Below are 18861 nucleotides of genomic sequence, written 5' to 3'. Positions count from 1 at the left end.
AATGCTGCTGGTTTGCAGTGTCATTGGCTTGCAATGTTGTTGGCTTGCAATGCCACTGGTTTGCAATGCTGCTGGCTTGCAATGCTGCTGGCTTGTTTGCCCCTGCTTCCTGCTGACTTAATGCCTCTACTCCACTGCTGCTGTCACCACCGTCACATTGTCACCATCCTTCCCTGACATCAGACTCCGACTTCATCAGCCTCCAGCACGGACTGACAATTAGCAACATCCCCATGATCCTCTAGGCCTTCGGCTCCTGCAGCTCCTGGTTTCTCAGACTCTCCAGCAGGTAGCCATCACTAGCCCCGCACCACCCACCACCCCCCATGCTTCCTGAGACAGCCACTCCAGTGAATCTCTCTTTGTAATAAGCACCACATCGGTTCAGTTCCTTCAGAGAACCTCCAATACGGTGGCTGGCTGAACTTAACCCTTGGTGGGTGGAATAGCTTCCATCTGAGGCAAAGGCTGCTGGTGTTTTCCTGCATATCTGGCCCACGGCTCCTGTTAACAGCATATGACACCTTTGCAGAACGAACAGCCATGAATGGATCTCTAAGCCCAGGGAGATGTGCACGCTTCTTGCATGCTAGACAAGATGTCTTGCGAGTCCCACCTATGGTCACTGTCAGTCCTGTGGTTCACCAGCTCCCCACCTCAGCCCTTCCTGATACCTCCCTCCCTCAACTTCTGACAGCCATGGTGGCCCTACAGGTCACCTCACTGCAAGGCAGGCACCCCCGGCCCACCTGAGCAGCCTGATGGGTTCAGAGGTCAGGACTTGATGTCTATCTTGTTGGGCTGTGAAGTACGAGCGTATTCCCACCCTGGCCCTGATCACATGTTCCTCTCATGAGCCAACAATACTCAGAAATGGGCCCACACTGAAGGGGGAACACGTTTTTAAAAATGCAGCCTGCCTGGGTCTCTGCACAGTGGTTCTCTGCCCTCCTTATGCTGTGACCCCTTAATACAAATTCCTCATGTTGTGGTAACCCCCAACTGTACAGTTATTTCTCTGTAACTTCATAACTGTGATTCTGCTACTGTTACGAATTGTATTGTAAACATCTGAGTTGCAGGATATCTGAAATGCCATTGCCGGGTCGCAACCCACAGGTCGAGAACCTTCTCCCTAGGAACTCTTAGCCCCTTCCTGCCTTCTGGGGGTGGGGAGCGTGGCACTATGAACAGGAAGGAGCTTAGAATCCCCATTTCCACCTGCTCTTCAGACTGGGTTAGAGACCCCCGGGGGGTCTAAGATCACAGAGGTGGCTTTGACTGAGGCGATTTGTCATGGCGATCTGGAGCCTTGGCTGGCTGTCTGTCTCAGCTCTGATGAGTCACCCTGTCCCTCTCTATACCTGAATGCGGGGGGGGAGAGGGGGGTATGATTTCCAGTTACAGGGAGGGAAGCTGATGCAGAGAGGGTAAACATCTTGCCCAAGACCACAGGGCTTGTTACTGATGGGCAGGGATTCAAAGGCCAGGCTCGAGAGGATGAGGGCAACAGAGTGGGCAGAGAACATTCAAGGCCAGCACAGACCTTGTCCAAGGTCACACAAGGTCAAAACTATGACGTAGCTTTCCTGAATCCCAGCCGTAGTTCTTGCCCCTTGGGAAGTGCTCTTGCTATGTTTAAGAACTTTTCCTTGGGGGAGCACGATAGCTCCAGTGAGTGAAGGTGCTTGCGGCTAAGCCTGATTACCTGAGTTCAATCCCTGGAACCCACGTGGTGGGAGAGAGTCGCCTCCTGAAGGCTGTCTTCTGATTTCTTCAGGAAGGCTGTCTTCTTTAGGGTTTTGCTGCTGTGAGCAGACACCATGACTGAGGCAACTCTTATAAGGACAGCATATCATGGGAGCTGGCTTACAGGTTCAGAGGTTCAGTCCATTATCATCAAGGCGGGAGCATGGCAGCATCCAGGCGGGCAGGGCGCAGGAGGAGCTGAGAGCTCTCCATCATCTGAAGGTGGTCAGGAAAAGACTGGCATCCTCAGGCAGCTAGAAGGAAGCTCTGTTTCACGATGGGTGGAGCCTGAGCAGAGGAGGAGACCTTAAAGCCCACCCCCACGGTGACGCACTTCCTCCAACAAGGCCATGCCTCCTAACAGTGCCACTCCCTATGGGTCAAGCATATTCAAACCACCACATGTACTGTGGCACATTCATTCATCTGTGTATACTCGTGAATGCATACACACACACACACACACACACACACACACACACACACACTTATGCATGCACTAAACAAAATATAACATAATTGAAAAAAGAAGAGGCAGGCATATTTCTGTGACTTGGAGGCCAACTTATTTCAAAAACAGAAAAGACAAAAAAAAAAAAATTTTTTTTTCCTTGACATCACACCTTCCTGCGGACCTGGAGGTTTATTAGTTCAAGCAAGGTCAACTATGCCCCTGAGAGAAGTGGAGAAAGCAGGTTGCATCCTGGAGGCCCCCACAGCTCCAGCTGGGTACCTAGATGTACCCTCCCACTGCAAAGCGATTAATATTGATCAGATTGGAAAGGGGAGCCGACAGCAAGCACAGATGGACACGGACCGTATAGTGGCCCCCCCGCAACCGGGCTGGGAGATGGAGGGGCCTGGCCGGGGAGAAGGTGGTCACAGGGGCACAGTGGGCCATTTGGCAGCAAGGAGAAAGAAGATGGTCACCATGGTGGCTAGACCTCCTGTGCACAGCTGTGTCTCCATTCTGCTGCTGGTGTTTGTGGGGTGGAAACAGATTGGAAGAACCCGTGCCTGGAGTACAGGTTGGGCAGGGCAGCAAGTGTCTACGTGTTTTCTCCTCCTCTGGGCCTGAGGTCTGCTCACCTCTCAGCTAAGCGTACTCTTTTCAAAGCGCAACTCTGGTGTTGGGCTCTGTCTTGTTCCCCACGCTTTCTTAGACTTCATCAGGCGTCGTGGTTCTGCGTACTGCCCCTCCCCAGGAGAGGGGAGACTCAGATTCCTAGTACCTTGTTCAAGAGGCACCATGCATACCACACCTCTGTCTTTGCACCTCCCTCACTGTGCCTAAGTCATCCCGCACTCCCACTCCGCAGTAAACTCTACCACCCCTCACCCTACCTCCACCGCCCGTTTGCCATCAATGGGAAGGACTGGAGGGACTTGAAGTCCTGGCTTGATGTGTCCCCCTCACCAACTCCCTGTTCCATGGGCAATGTCCCAGTCCTGGCTTTTCTTCAGCCCCTACCAGCAACTATGTCACCGGGCCTGTATCTTTTGCTGACCTCATCTTACTTCTTCAGCTGAGTCACCCACTTACTGGCCTCTTCTCTTGAAGACCCCAACTTCAGCAGGGTCTTATAACACCCTGCTTGGATGCCCTTTCCTGATAAGTGCCTTTGGTTTCTGGAGAGTGTCCCCACCTCCCGGGAGCCTCCTGGCTGAGGCCTGGCTGGGCTGTTTGTGATTATGGTTTCAAGAGTGTGGTTACTTGATTCACATCTGTCTCCTCCAAACTGACAAATTCCACGGAGTGAGCGGCCAGCATCTGTTTTTGCTCAACACTGTCCGTCTAGTGCACAGGAGAGAGCCTGCTGCTGGGGCTTGGACGGAGCCAGGCACCAGGGCTAGCATGTATGCAAATGAGGACGCGTACATGCAAATGAGGCACGGGAGGAGCTTACAGCCCAGCTCCTGCTCAGGGAAGCTTTCCAAGTCTCACCAGCTCCTGGAAGGGGCTGCTTAGAAAAACTTCAGGGTTTCTCCGAGCCGAGCCGCTGGGATCCAGAGAGAGGGTCTAGATGGACGGGTGGATGGGTGGGAGCGAGGATGGATGGACTGGCAGGTGGGTAGGTGGGTGGGCAGACAGGTGGCTGGGTAGATGGAAGAAGATACCTAAGGCTTGAAAAATGTGGCGGTAGCTGATTATGGTGGCCCACGCCTGTGATCCCTGTACTTGGAAAGTGGAAGCCGAAGAAGCAGAAGAGTTCGAGCTCATGTTTAGCGACATAGCAAATTTAAGGCCAATTTGGGCTACAGGAAACCCTATCTTAAAATTATATATATAGGAATAGTCTAGTAGGAAAGATAGGCAGGCCGAATTAAGACAAAAGCTAAATGCTCTCTGGAGGAGAGGCTCCTGGGAACGCCCGCTGTGTTCCCGTGACGTGTACCAGGCCGTCATGGGGGCGTGGCTTCAGGTCCGACGAGCCGTGCTCACTGTGTTGACCAAGACTAACGACTTGGTTGGGTGCCATTCTGAGACCACCAAGGGGAAGCTGACAGCTCTGTATCTGCCAAGGGGCACAAGCTGCTCATGAAGACAGTGAGAGCCAGCTAGGACATTGTCCTCGGTCCCCTTTACCCTGATTCCAGGCTGGGCAGAGAGGGTCTAGCGTCTTACAGACCCCTGAATGGGTCTGAGTCTGTCCAACAAGGCCATAGGAAGCCTGTGCTGAGGAGACCAGAGCTGAGTAGACAGAACCTTCGAGATGTGTCTGAAAGAACTGTGGGGTCTGGGGAAGTGACTCAGTCAATAAAAAGTCTGGCAAGAGAGCTCAGCCGTTCAGATCCCCAGGGACCGTATGAGAAGCTGGGCAGGTGGAGTGGCCACTTGTAATCCCAGAGTTTAGAAGGCTGAAATGAGACCCTGAGACAAGCCGGCCAGTTGGATTGAAGGGACAGGCAAGCACTGAATTCAGTCGCAGGCCCTGTTTCCATGGAGGAAGTGGGGACTGGCCCAGAAAGATACCTCACTTCAATCTCTGGCCTCCATATAAACAAGTACACATGCCCCCCCCCCCCACTTATCTGTGCACCTCAACACAGGCCAACAGACAGCCACACAGTGAGCTCAGAGAACAGAAGGAGGCAAGAAGGGGAGGAGCCACACCCAGCCTTCAGCTGTCACTCCTCCACAGAGGCTATGAGAGCCTCGGCCTCCCCACGGACACTTGCAGATGGCACTGGGCTGCAAAGAGAACCCAGCAGACAAGCCCTGCTACACATGGCCAGTCAAGCAGGAAGCCACCGTGTAGCTGTAATCCTGTCAGACAGGCCTGGAGTTCAGATTTGTGGATTTGAGCACCATCAAATTAATTAATTAATTAATTAGTTAATAAGTAAGTAAGTAAATAAATAAATAAATGCTACTACCTAAGGCCGACCCGACCCTTAACCAAACAAATCGGCATTGCTCATTGCTGTAGCTGAGACGTGAGTCTCAATGCTGAGTGGGAGAAAGCAGACATTATAAATAGCCTTGTATCATCTTGGGGCAGAGTTTTGTGGCCAAAAAGTTATACAAATTATATATATATATATATATATATATATATATATAAATGAGAAATTTTGATTCTGTAGTTGCAGATCAGGGAGCCCTACATAAAGATGTCCTCCAAAGGATACCATAGGAGAAAAATTTATCCAATCTCTGATAGGAAGGCAGTTAACACCACCCTACCATACACACACACACACACACACACACATACACACACTGTGCAGTAAAAGGTTTAACAATTCTATGAATCCACAGAAAATCCTGGCGCTGGCCTCAGGCCCATTCCCTGGAGACCAGCTGGGCCTGCTTTTTCTACATATGGGGTGATTTTCTTTTGTTGGTTTTTACGAGGCAAAAAAAAAAAAAAAATCTCACCATCCTGGATTCGAACTCTCAACAATCCCCCTGCCTCACATCCAGAGTACTGGGATTATAGTCATACTCTGTCATGTGCAGTTTGTTCCTGAATGATCAAATGTTTCAGTCTGAACTAGGGGTATGTACGGCCCCTCTGTTAGTTTTGTTGTTTTAAAATAATAGTTTAACCAGGTGCGGTAGTGCATGCCTTTAATCCCACTATTTGGTAGACAGAGGCAGATGGAACTCTGTGAGTTCGAGGCCAGACCCGTCTATATAGTGAGCTCCAGGACAGCCAGGGCTACATAGACAGACCCTGCCTCAAAAACACCAAGCAACAATAGATACATACATAAACAAAATAGCTACAGTTTAACAACCTATAAAGCAGATGTGACATCCCACACCAATAACCCCGGTGCCCAGGGGTTGAGGCAGGGGGCTCTGGAGCTCCAGGCCAGGGTGGGCTACACATCTAAACCTCATCTTGAAACAAACTGAATCTTGGAATCCCCAAATGTCTAGCAGGGGACCTCTGTGCAGATAGGTGTGGCAGGTTCAGGGGCTGCTCCCATTCTCAGGAGACAAAACCTCCTGTTCCTAAATCTCCTCTTCTATGGACACCCCAGGGGCTTGGGGCAGAGAGAATAACCAGGCAAAAAGACAGGCGGGGGACAGTGGGGGACAGCAGGCGGTAGCGGTGCCACAGCACGGTTGCTGGTTCTCAGCCACCCCTGCAACAGGTGGCCTGCCATCTGCTTGGGCTCTTGGCCCAAGCCACGTGTCCAACCCTCTTGAGTTTAGCCTTGGCTGAGGGCTCGGCCTGAGTTCATAGAGACAGAAAAAGAACTTGGTTTGAGCTGTGGGGCCAGAGGACAGAGTGCAGGTCACTTGCCCCAGGGAGGGAAGCTAAAAATAGCCAGGGACCTTGGAAAGTCCCTGTGTTTGGCCCTGACCTTCCTCTCTCCCTCTCTATCTCTCTGTCTCTCACACTGTGTGTCTCTGTCTCTCACACTCTATCTCTCCCCTTCTCTCTCTCTGTGTCTCTCTGTCTCTCACACTCTGCGTGTGTCTCTCTTTCAGCCCAGGCTGGACTCCCTATGTAAGTACTTGAGGATGACCTTGAACTTCCGATCCTCCTGCCTTCATCTTCCTAGTGCTGGGATTACAGGTGTGCACCCCCACTCCTGGCTAATGCAGGGCTGGGGCTCAAACCCAGGGCCTTGTATATTCTATGCAAGCACCCTACCAACTGAGCTCCACCCTCAGCCCCTGACCACCCTCTCTTTCCTCACTGGGACCCTGGAGTTTGACTGGATAGGCTCTAGACAGATGCACCCACCTTTTACACAGTACTGGATGGAGCCCGAGAGGTGACAGAACCTGCCTGGGGCCACAATGCTTAGCTACTCACTGACTCTCAGGGTCCTGTCAGCTGCCGATGAGGCCCCGTGCTTCTAAATCAGGGAGCTGCATAACTGCCCCGCCCTGCCACCAACCAGGGAGGGTTTTTTTCCCCAAGCTCTGACCCAGGTTTCTGGTGTGGGTGTGGGTGTTGGGGGGCAGTAATGGCAGTGAGCCCCAAAAGGCTGCTTCAGAGAAAGAGACCACTCTACCCAACGCATCTTTGTGTTCAAACTCCACACACCCCTTTTCGCTTTCGTCTTAGTGTCCCAGTGGCCCACACTGGCAGCGTTACTAGCATGCGTGACTGAGTTGCTTACAGCCTACCCGGGACAAGCCTCGGCCAGGACCTGGTCAGTAGGATCTGCAGTTGGTCACCCACTCCCTAAAGGGACATGCTAGAGCCTGTTCCTTGAGGCAGGGCACAGCTGTCACCCTTGCCAATAGCCAGGACCCTGGTATGTGGCACCTGGTGGCAAGATGAAGCTGAGGAGACTTTTGACCCCACCACCACCACCAGGACAGAGAGTCCTGGGAAGCCAGAGGATCCAGAGTGAAAGACAGACCCCTTGGGCCCGTCTTCCAGCCCTCCTGAGCCCTCTCCTAGATAAAGCGTACATTCCCCATCTCCCAAGGTATAACTCCGGATGAGAGTCGCTCGGCCTCGGTAGGAAGCCCAGAAGCCCATGTGTACACGTGGGGTTTTCTGAGGACCACTTGCAAAAAGACTTTGGTTTTTTAAAAAAGATTTACTTATTTCATGTATATGAGTACATTGTTGCTGTCTTCAGACACACCAGAAGAGGGCATCAGATCCCCCTTACAGATGGTTGTGAGTCCACCGTGTGGTTGCTGGGAATTGAACTCAGGACCTCTGGAAGAGCCCTCAGTACTCTTAACAGCTGAGCTGTCTCTCCAGCCCATTTTGTGAATCAACTGAAAACTGAGATTTGGGTTTTTGTTTCTGTTTTTTGTTTTGTTTTGTTTTGCTTTGTTTGTCCAAGACATTGTTTCTCTGTGTAACAGAGCCCTGTCTGTCCTGGACTCACTTATGTAGACCAGGCTAGCCTCAAATTTACAGAGATCCACCTGCCTCTGCCTCCCAAGTGCTGGGATTAAAGGAGTGTACTACCATGGCCACCGGCAGGTTTTCCATTTTCTAAGGAGCAGAGGTCTCTAGGAGCTGTCCACCTTCCTGGGATGATGGCTCAGGCATTACTGTGACTCTCCTGTGCAAGTTGAAGCTCTGGCTTCTATGCGGTGGTGGTAACCTTGAATTTGGAGGCATAGGGAGCTAAGCTGTGGCTGACCCTGAAACCTCACTTGGACCCACTGAGACATCAGGGGGTTTTGGCAAATACACAACTATTCTGAGCTGGTGGCTTGGTAGGCCAGTGTGGTCCTGGGGCTGAGTCTTCCTGGGTCTGCTCGGTAAGCTCCACCCTCGAGCTGCTGGGGGTTCCTTATCTCCAAACAGAGGTCAAGAACTGCACCTGGGAGGAGGTGGGAGAATTCCAGGCAGCCCTTGTAGCCCAAGAGGAAGTTGGGGGTTCCTACCATCCCCCAGGCCACAGTCTGACACTCGGGGCTGAGAAGTAACCGGTGAAAGACGAAAGAAGATACTGAGATCCACTCAGACAGTCCATTTGGACATCCTGCCCTGCCTGGCAAAGGCACAGAACTCAGAGTCCTACCCTAGGAATAGCCTGCCCCTCCCAGACCTCAGAGCTGACAGTCTCCTGCCACCCGAGGCGCCAGAGTGCCTGAGAAAAGAGTTGGGGGGGGCTCGGGGGCAGGGGAGGTGCCCTCTGGAGGGAGGTCCAAGAGGGGGCTTACTTTCTCAAACTGGTCAGTAGCCCAAAGGCAGGAGGAGTCCCTCAGGCTGTGTGCAGACCAGCAGGGACAGACACACACCCTGCAGCACACACAGGGTCCGGGACGGCTCATCCGGAGGGGTGCACACAGCCCCGAAGGGAGAGGGATTCTCAGTGACAGAATGGAGAGATGATGCAAGACAGAGAAGAGAGAGTCAGATGTTTGCATTGAGATCTGTACACAGATAGTCACAGTGGGCCCACCGGCTCCCCTATGCCTGCCCTCAAGCCAGTACCGGCCTGTTGCCATGTCCCGCCTGGGCAGCCCCAGTCCACTTGAAATGACTGTGACACCCAGAGACACACCTTGGTCAGAGTTATCTGTGTCCCCAGCACCTCTGAATCTTCCTTGTACCCCACCCTCACTCCCCCACCCCAACCCCCAACCCCCAACCCCCCACCCCCAGCCACAGCTGGGCCTTCTGCAGGCAGGCGGGCTGACTTCTCGATTCCTAGAAAGCACTTCACACCCACAGTATCGGTAGCGGGTCTGGCTTCTGTCACTCTTCATCATTTCTGAAACTCTCCCACTTGCTGCGTCCTGTCTTTCTTTCTCGTGCTTACCACCAAACTTGACAAATGGTGTTCCGACCCTGGTGGTGACCCTGGTCTGTGGAGGGGAGGGTGGTGGGGGCACTTGGGAATCCCAAGTGTGGGGCTGTCATAACAAGGCTGCTGGGGACATTCCTGCCCTGGAGCCTGTTCTTGCTTCTGTGGGGTGAATGGTAATACCTAAAAGTGGAGTGACTGAGTTGAGGGTCAGGAGAGATCTTCATGAGTCACTGCTTCACTTCTCTATACCCGAGATGAAAGGACCTGGGACGCAGCTCAGCGGTGAGACACTTACCTAGCGCGAGAGAAGCCCTGGCTTCTCCCCAGAGCTGCAGTAACTGGGTGTGCTGGCCCAGACCTGTAATCCTAGCACCCAGGAGGGGAAGTCTGGAGGAAGCAGATGTTAAGGTCACTCTCAGCTACCTGGGGAGCGGAATTCCAGGGCAGCCTGGTCCTATTTAGGACTATAATGTGAGGATATACATGCCTTTGTGAGTTTGAAGCCAGCCTGCTCTACAGAGGGAGTTCCAGGACAGCCAGGGCTGCAGAGTGTGTCCCTGTCTTGGAAAAAACCAAAGCAAAACTCAGACAAAAAGGACAAGCAATCACAGCGCCCATGAACACTTGGCTAACAATCCGCACTGGGAACGTTATTCAGCCATGCAAAGGAATGAGGTCTCGAGGCAGGATGCCATAGGACCCTGCTCTGTCCGATCCATTTAAATAAAATGTCCAGGAGAGGTAAGAGGAGAAATAAGTCTACAGGCAGGGACAAGCCACTGCTGATAAGGACTGACTCCTTTCATGGGGCTGGAAGTCCCCTGGGCTGAGGTTCAGCCTACAGCCGCCCAGCCCTGTGACTTTACTAACAGCCCCGGGATCGTGTGCTTAACGGTGTTGGCAGGAAGGGGACTTCAGTTATGATTGTTTACTGTGCGGTTTTGAATCAGGGTCTCAGGTAGCCCGAGCTGGCCTGGAACTCCCAGTGTAACTGGGGGTGACCTTGACTTCTGACAATCCTGTCCCTGTCCCTACTTTCCCCACGCCGGGCTGTAAGTGGCGAGTTTTGTACCGAGTTTCTAGAGTTATTAAAAGTGGAGACAGGGGCTGGCAAGGTGGCTCAGCAGGTAAATGTGCTTACCACCAAATGGGGTCACCTGAGCTCAATCCCAGGGACTATCGTGGTCAGAGGGAACTGACTTCTGCAAGTTGTCCTTTGACTGCCACATGCATAACCCCTCCCAAATAAATACATGTCATTTTTTTTTTTTTTTTTTTTTTAGAATTTTTGTTTTGTTTTGTTTTGAGGTCTTGGCTTTCCCGGAATTCGCTCTTTAGACCAGGCTGGCCACAAAGTCAAGAGATCTGCCTCCCTCTGCCTCTTGAGGGCTGGGAATAAAGGTGGGTGCCACTGTCCCTGGCATAAATCTAACTTTTTAAAAAGGGACGGTACTCAGTTGGTCTCAGCTCCTCAGAAGGATCAGTTGAAGCCAGGAGGAGGTCAAGACCAAGCTGGACCACAAGTGAGGCCCAATATCTTGAAAGTAATCCTTTAAGGGGCTAGAGAGATGGCTCAGTGGTTAAGAGCACTGACTGCTCTTCTGAAGGTCCTGAGTTCAAATCCCAACAAACACATGGTGGCTCACAACCATTCAACCATCTGTAATGGGATCTGATGCCTTCTTCTGGTGTGTCTGAAGACAGCTACAGTGTACTTACAAATAAAGAAATCTTTAGGCTGGAGTGAGTAGGGCTGGAGAGAGAGGAAAGGGTTTCTGAAGACAGCTACAGTATGCTTACATATATATAAAAAATAACTGTCTGGGTGATGGTGGCACACGCCTTTAATACCAGCACATGGGAAGCAGAGGCAGGCGGATTTCTGAGTTCGAGGCCAGCCTGGTCTACAGAGTGAGTTCCAGGACAGCCGGGACTACACAGAGAAACCCTGTCTCAAAAAAACCAAAAAACCAAAAAACCAAACAAAACCCCCAAAATGGTGGGAATGGTGGCAGTGTGGCGGGAAGCTGGGTACATAGTCCCTGGTGAGAAAGTCTCAGGCTTGGGGAGTCATGTGTGTCCCCCACTTTCCCTTGACCCCTAGAGCAACTCCTGGCAATGTAGCCTCTGAGCAGATGTGGGTTAATCAAGCGTAATTAACTTTATGATTATGGCTTCCTGAGGCCCCGTGAAAAACGATGCCAGGAAAACATACCGCGGTGCGCTGGCGGCAACGCTGGCTTTCCTGCCCTTATCTTCAAGACATCTTCCAAACAGTCCCATCCGATGGGACTCTCTGACAATTCCTTACCATTAACCTAGCGGTGTTTACAGACCAGGAAGCCAGAGGAGGCTCAGGGGCCCGCCCAGGGTCAGCCAAGAGGCCAGGTGAGTGGGCCCCAGTGTCATTAGGTGAAGACTCACCCACAGGCCAGCTGCAGAGCCAGGGCCCCAGTGCCAGTGTGGGGCCGTGGGCTGGCTGGGTCCGTGTGGGTAGGCCACGCCCCCTGTGAGCTAAGGAGTGCCCACATGGATCCAGGCTGCAGGAGAGGTAAGAAAGGCTCAGAAAACCAGAGGAGTGTCCATTCTGCCTGTGCTGGCCGCAGAACCCATGGCCCAGGGCCTTCCCTGGCCCGGGACTCTCAGCCTCTGGCACTGGGTTAGCTGCGGCGTGAACATCTGACAAAAGTGACTTCTGGGGATGAAGGACTGATGGTAGGAAAGGGATGGTGGCAGAAGTGTGGGGTCACACACGTGTCACACACAGGTGTCAGGAGGGACCCTGGCTGGTAGGATGGGGTGCCCCTCCCCATCCCACCCTCACCCTCACCAATTCAGGGTGCATCTCCTCTCTTCAGGTCATCCAGTCTGGAAAAGACTCAGAGGTGTGTCTCTATGGCAACGCTGAATTCGGTCAAGTTGACAGGAATCATCATGGGGTTGAAAGTGTCCTGATTCGTTTTTTCTTTTTTCTTTTTGTTTTTTTTTTCAAGACAGGGTTTCTCTGGGTAGTCCTGGCTGTCCTGGAACTCACTCTGTAGACCAGGCTGGCCTCGAACTCAGAAATCCGCCTGCCTTTGCCTCCCAAGTGCTGGGATTAAAGGCATGCGCCACCACGCTCGGCATTCGTTTTTTCTTTCTATTTCTTTTTAATTTTATTTAATATATGAATGCTCTGCTGCGTATACATCCGCCTGGCTGAAAAGGGCATCAGATCCCCCTATAGATGGTTTGAGCCACCCTGTGGTTGCTGGGAATTGAACTCAGGACCTCTGGAAGAGCTCTTAACCACTGAGCCATCTCACCAGCCCCTTTCCTGAATCTTTTTTTTTTTTTTTTTTTTGTAGTTGTTGTTTTGAGACAGGGTTTCTCTGTGTAGCCCTGGCTGTCCTGGAACTCACTCTGTAGACCAGGCTGGCCTTGAACTCAGAAATTCACCTGCCTCTGCCTCCTAAGTGCTGGGATTAAAGGCGTGCCCCACCACTGCCCGACTCCCTGTCCTGATTCTTAAAACCCTCCCTTCCCACATTCCCAGCCTCCCTCTTGTCTGTATCTCAGCCTTGCTGACCCCAAGCCCCCAGCCACCTGGTCACTTCCTATCTACACTGCGGAACAGGTCCCTTGGGACCACCAAACACATCTCCAAAGCCAATATCCCCCAGATGGAAAGGTGGACACGTCATCACGTCAGATCCAGACCCACGCGTGGCCTACAGGCGCTACTACTATAGAAGCAGGAACCACAGCCACTAGGTCACTAGGTCACTAGGTCAGAAGCTGGGGACAGTAAGGAACCAGGCTGCTTCCCAGAACTCCAGCAGGATCCAGCTTAACCCTAGAATGTGACGCTGTACAGCCCGAATGTAACTTCTCCCTCCTCCTGTCTCTTCTCCCTCCCCCTCTCTTCCTCCTCCATCTCTTCTTCCTCCTCTTCCTTCTCCTGTGGTGCTGGGCATCGAACCTAAGACCCCATGCACACCAGGCAAGTACCCTACCACAGCCTTGCACACCAGACTTCTGCTCTCCACACCTGATAGAAAAAATGCAAGACACGGGCTGGAGAGACGGCTCCTCGGGCAAGAGCACTAACTGCTCTTCCAGTGGTCCTGAGTTCAAATCCCAGCAACCACATGGTGGCTCACGACCATCCATAATGAGATCTGACGCCTTCTTCTGGTGTGCCTAAAGACAGCTACAGTGTAATTAGATTATAATAATAAATAAATCTAATAAATAAATAAATGCAAGATGCTTAAAGCTTCTCACTTTTCTCTGTTGTCCTTCTTCTGAGACAGGATCCCTCTTTATGCAGTCCAGACTGGCTTATTGGCCTGGAACTCACTGTGTAACCCATGCTGGCCTCGAACTTACAAAAGACCACTTCCTTCAGCTTCCGGACTTAACAAGTGTAAACCACACGTCTAGCATGGACTCGATTGTTACAGTGACACCAGGAAACTCATTTGATGCCTTGCATGGCCTGGCCCTACTGCTATACAGAGTCCCGACTATCCCCACCCCTGGGTTGGCTCAGCATGGCCCTACTCAGCCCCAGCACTGAGTCCTGAAGGAGGCCTTGGCCGCCCCCAGCCCAGTGAGTCAGCCTCTTGGGTAGTCACCATCCCTGCAGAGCCTCACCACACTTGTACGCCTCGCCTCCAGTCAGACTGCAGTTTCCTCAAAGGCCGGAAGCTCCATTCAGGCGTCTTTGCTGTACCCAGCCCCTGTGGTGAAGGAGGAGCCCAAGGCCAGCTAAAGCACTGTGCAGTGCACTTCACACCAGCCTGTCCTTGTCCTCTATCCCTGCAGAGCTCTGCCCCAGCCACCCCCTCAGCCCTGTGCTTCATCATGGCCTGACATCGCCACCTGACGCCGGTGGCCATGTCCCCTCTCTGAGAAGCACTCTGATCCCCCTCACCAGAGTCCCACCTTATACCCAGAAGCCATGCCACCTTGGGACTCTCCGTTCTTTCCAAGAATCTTTGTGAGTACAGCTGTTCTCCTATGCTATTTTCCCAGGGATGGCCACCAATTGGGCACACAAAGACAACTGGGTAGAGGCACTCTGTCATCTAGCTCAGTCCCACCTGGCCAGCTGAGGGACCTTTTCCAGCCATGTCCCCTCCCTGGGCCTTCCAACTTTCCAATACAGAACCTGACTCAAAGAACAGTTAAGACCAACTGAGACATCGTCTCCGTGGCCTGCTACAGGTTAACCCAGTAAATTTCCATCTCATTTCCCTTGGCTATTTCATAGCCACCAAAGTGTGCCCTGGAGCCGTGGGCCTGGAGGGAGGTGGTTATGTTGTAGAAGCTTCCCCCAGACAATTGCAGGCTGATCTGGAAACACCCATCTACCTTTGCCAAGATGGGGCTAGCTGTGCACCACTGGCTTTGGGGAGGTACAGCCACTTGTTAGTCAGGTAACCAACCGATCTGTAGGACTGATACTCTGCTCAGGGTCATATCACTATCTCGGCCTCGCCCATACTGCTTGGGTCCACTGTGGCCAATAGCAGGGGGTCAGGGCCATGACCGTCTCGCAGGTGGCAGAGACCTTGAACCCACCAGCCATTCTCACTGTGTTCCCAGGGCTGTCGGGGGTGGGGGGCGGGGGACAGGATGACAGGACTGTGGTGCATGCAGAGAAAATGTGCTCCCAGTGCTGGGACACACAGAAGAACCCAAAGGCGTGCTGTACCCTTAGAACAGACCTCAGGCCTGACTCCTGCCCTGGCCGAGTCCCCACCCCCACCCCCACCCCCACCCCCACCACTGGGGCTCTGAGGCTTTCCCATGGAATCTCTGGGTGGGTTTGGATTCAGGCCACAAGGAACATGTATCGGAAGCTCAGTAACAGGAAATGTTGTGTGGCCTTGGATGGCTTTCCAGGCTGTGGCCTTCAGCCGGCTCTGCTCTGGGTATTGCAGCCATTGAAGCCTTCAATGGGATGGGAGCGGGAAGGGCCTTGGTCCCCGGGGTTGGCAGTGACTCTTTTTCCCTCCTTGGCTGGCTGCCCCTAAACACCCTGCACAGAGCCCATTTATCTAGAGGCTCTGGGTGGACACGGCATCTTCAAATCCCGTTTTGGGCTGTGAATGTCCAGGCTTCAACTAAAGGGCTGAGAGAGACTTGGCCATTTCAGGAGAGGTGGGGGTGGGGTGGGGGAGTGGAGGGACCCTTTTGGCAGCTCTCACCTCTTTCTGTGTTCTTAGTATAAGGAGTGGTGGCTCAGAGCCATGGGGAGGGCACAACAGGAAGCTCAGGTGAAGAGTCACAGCTGGATCGGGCTGTGGCTCTGCTCACATTTTCTGTGCTGGCTCCAAATGCAGAGGAACCCACTGGCAGAGGAGATAGCTACCCACCAGAGAGAGAAAAAGCGAGCATGCACACACCTGCCACCACACAGCATTCTGGGAGGAGCCTGAATCAAGAACACACTGGGAGGTGGCCGAAGACCAGAGGATGGGGGACTGGTTCCCAAGAGTCCTCTGACTCCTTCCCTAAAATGCAGAGAATGTCCTGTCTGAGTACCCCTCTCCCAGGCCTTATTTGCTAAACCAAGAGCCTCAACTCTGTCCCCTGTCCCTGTCTCTGACCCGAAGGCATGGGACTCTCTGGGGAGAGGTTCTCCAAGGATCCATCTAGCCCTGAACTGCCGCAGGAAATCCTGAGATCAATGCACAATACATTACTTCCGGCTATGCAGGGGTCCCCAGGCACAGGACTAACCCATGAGACACCCCCCCCCCAACCCCTGCCCCAGCTCTATGGCCTGGACTATCCAAGATCTGTCAAGAAGGACAGATGGTCCTTTCAGCCAGCAGGTCAGGGACAAGCAGCTGTCACATGCAGAAGGATGGAGTCGGGGTCCCTACCTCACATACGCGTAGCTGCTGTGACTGCCTGTGTCTGCGTAGGTGCTAAATGAGGGCGGTGTACAGATCTGCATGAGAAAGCCGCCAATGTGCTTAGAATCCACCAGGAGGGCACTGTGGTCCCGGGAAGGGTGACAAGAGTAAGTAACTGAGCTTTCATCAAGGTTTAAAAAGGATGGGCACCTAGAGAATCCTCCACAAAGTAAGAAGAGGCATCAGAGAGATGGCTCAGTGGTTAAGAGCATTTGCGGCTTTTACAGAGACCTGAGTTCAGTTCTCAGCATTCACACGGCGGCTGCGTAACCCCTGTTTCAGGGGTTGAGGGACACGCGGCATGGAAGAAATGTATACATACATGCATACTTGCATATAAAACACACACACACACACACAGAGCAGCAGCCACACTGTCAGAAGTGGAAACAACCAAGAAGCCACCAACAATCCGAGAGCGAATACTATGTGATCTCTCCATGCGTGGGAATATTACTCAGCCATTAAAAGGAGCAAGGTCTGGGGCAGGGGTCACAACGTGGGGGGGGGGGCTGTGTGAGAGAAGCCAGCTGCAGGTGGCACCGTTCATAGGACCCATCAATCTGCAGGAGTTTAGAATAAAAATGTCTGTGTCTGGGCCAGGGGTGCGTGAAGATAGGGACAGGGAGGTATAGGGAGAGGTGACAGCTTGAGGTTCGCAGTGTGGGATGTTGAAAACGCTTTAGGATTCAATAGAGGAGAGTCTGCCACGGGTGCCCCCCCCCCAGCTACCCTGGGAAGTACCCAACTGTATACTTAGAGGCATAGGGGTGGGGCACACAAATTAAACCTCACAGCCTGTAACAAAAGCCTCCAAGTGAGAGTGCTTTGCAGCTGGCTCAGTCCCTCCCCCCCACACCCACACCCCCTGCTGACCAAGTCCCTCCTTCTCCATATAGGCTCTCAACACCCCCACCCCCATCCAAACATGCACTTTGGAACACCCCATCTCTGCTGGCAGGCAAGTTCACTAGAGTGACAGAGAGGCAGGCCAGATCCTTCTATGAGGACGCACTGTGAGCAGACAACATTCAGCTGTCACCCACCAGAGCTGTCACCCACCAGAGCCAGTTCATCTGAGGTCAAAACAGTATCCAGGAAGCCTGGGGCTCCAGTACCTGCCAAGTCGGGTTTGTAAAAGCCACCCATCTTGGTGTAGTCAGGATGGCCCTGAAGGATAACCTACCTCCAGGGCTTCAGGGGTGGGGGTGTCACCCAAGGCTACATTGCTGCCCTTTCTAGAGCACTCCCCTGACAAGTGGACACATGTCCCTTACATCTCAGTGTCCTCCATGTATAGACAGGACCTACCTACGCCCAGTGCTGGGACCCCCACCATGGTAGGCAACCTCGGGGAATCGAGGTCCAGCAGGGAGGCCTCTGCAGCCTGGGTGCAGGCTGGGATACGGGTCCTCAAATAAGGGCTGTTCATGTTTCACTGTCCCTCCAAAGGCCATGGTGCTGTTCCATCTCTCTTGTATTTGCCATCCTGGGACCTGGGCCAGCATCGCTAAGTGTCAAGAAAGTGCAAGCACACTCCGCTGCCGTGCTGTGACCCACCCCAACCCCCCATTCCCAGCACCTTCTCTCTCTCAGAGTGATTTGTCCTTAGGGGACGGTTAACAAGACCGGGATGTGATCTATCTGATTTCGTGCTCTGAGGGAGGGTGGTACTGATGGTGCTACGGGAATGCAGTGGGCAGAGGCCATGCATGCAGCTCTGGGGGACCACATACACTCAGAGCCTGAAGGATCTAGCATGGTGGCCACCTGGTGCCTAGCCCCAAAGCTGGCTTCACCTCCAAGGCACGTTAGGACAGAGGGGACCTTGCCAATATTCCTTGCAGAGAGAGGCAGAAAGAGATGACACTGTACCTGAGGGAGCCTATGTATTAAGTTAACCCTTCACAGGCTGGACCTTATGGATCCAAGCGAACTATTCAGAGCAGAAAGAGTACACAGCTTTGGGCCTTGCCCAGGTGTAGCCAACCAGGGGCTGTGAGCCACGAGGCACCTAGGTAGTTATGAATGCCACCCAACATGAAAGGAAACTTACTTAAAGCCACCAGGCAGAGCCGGGTGTGGTGGTGCATGCCTTTAATCTCAGCACTCGGGAGGCAGAGGCAGGTGGATTTCTGAGTTCGAGGCCAGCCTGGTCTACAAAGTGAGTTCCAGGACAGCCAGGGCTACACAGGTTTCAAAACCCTGTCTCAAAAAACCAAAAAAAAAAAAAGCCGCCAGGCAGGGTTTTTACCCTTCAAAAATTAACTTAGAGGCATTTGTGTGCAGGTGCAGTTGACCAGCGCAGAGATGCCAGAAGATGGGGCATGCCCAGTGCAGCCTGCTCCCTCTGACAAGCCCGGGGCGGGGCGGGGCGGGGAAAGCTGGTCCTGAGGTCAATGGACTCAGCTCAAATCCCAGCTGTGGGTGACAACAGGAGTCTCTTCCCACACAGCCTGTGTCTCTCTTAGTTTACTCCACAGGCTGTCCTGCCTGCTTCGTTTTT

The 18861-nt window shown here is 52.9% G+C and overlaps 1 long non-coding RNA gene across 1 annotated transcript in view; it reads left to right on the top strand.

Annotated features, from left to right (window-relative positions):
- LOC110337826 overlaps window positions 1-15810 on the top strand; it is a 23884-nt gene extending 8074 nt beyond the window's left edge. Inside the window, exon 3 of the long non-coding RNA XR_002381275.1 lies at window positions 13740-15810. This is a non-coding gene — a long non-coding RNA (uncharacterized LOC110337826). The remainder of the gene's footprint in view (window positions 1-13739) is intronic.
- The last annotated feature ends 3051 nt before the right edge of the window (window positions 15811-18861 follow it).

Source organism: Mus pahari, chromosome 20 (assembly GCF_900095145.1).
Source record: "Mus pahari chromosome 20, PAHARI_EIJ_v1.1, whole genome shotgun sequence".
Lineage (NCBI taxonomy): Eukaryota > Metazoa > Chordata > Mammalia > Rodentia > Muridae > Mus > Mus pahari.
The sequence above is the reverse complement of the archived record's forward strand: the minus strand, read 5'-3'. Positions and strand labels throughout refer to the sequence as shown.